Source organism: Arachis duranensis, chromosome 3, assembly GCF_000817695.3.
Source record: "Arachis duranensis cultivar V14167 chromosome 3, aradu.V14167.gnm2.J7QH, whole genome shotgun sequence".
NCBI lineage: Eukaryota > Viridiplantae > Streptophyta > Magnoliopsida > Fabales > Fabaceae > Arachis > Arachis duranensis.
The window spans coordinates 59,006,090-59,006,508 of NC_029774.3; positions in this window are offsets into that span (position 1 = coordinate 59,006,090).

Here is a 419-nt window from a genome sequence, read left to right on the forward strand (position 1 = left end):
TTGCTCAATATTTAGGAGCTATCATGAAGCTGAATGCCAAGTTGTTTGGTAATGAGACTTGGGAAAGTGAACCTCCCTTGCTCATTAGTGAACTAAAATACTGGGATTCAGCAAATTTTACCTCAAAAGAGACAAGATCCTGGCAAGTTCTTAATTCCTTGTACCATAGGCACCATGACCTTTGAAAAGGCTCTATGTGATCTAGGGTCAGGGATAAATCTTATGCCACTCTCTGTAATGGAGAAGCTGGGGATCATTGAGGTACAACCTGCCTTGTTCTCATTATAATTAGCTGACAAGTCATTTAGACAAGCTTATGGAATAGTGGAGGATGTGTAAGTAAAGGTTGAAGGCCTTTACATCCCTGCTGATTTCATAATCTTAGACACTAGGAAGGAAGAGGATGAATGCATTATCCT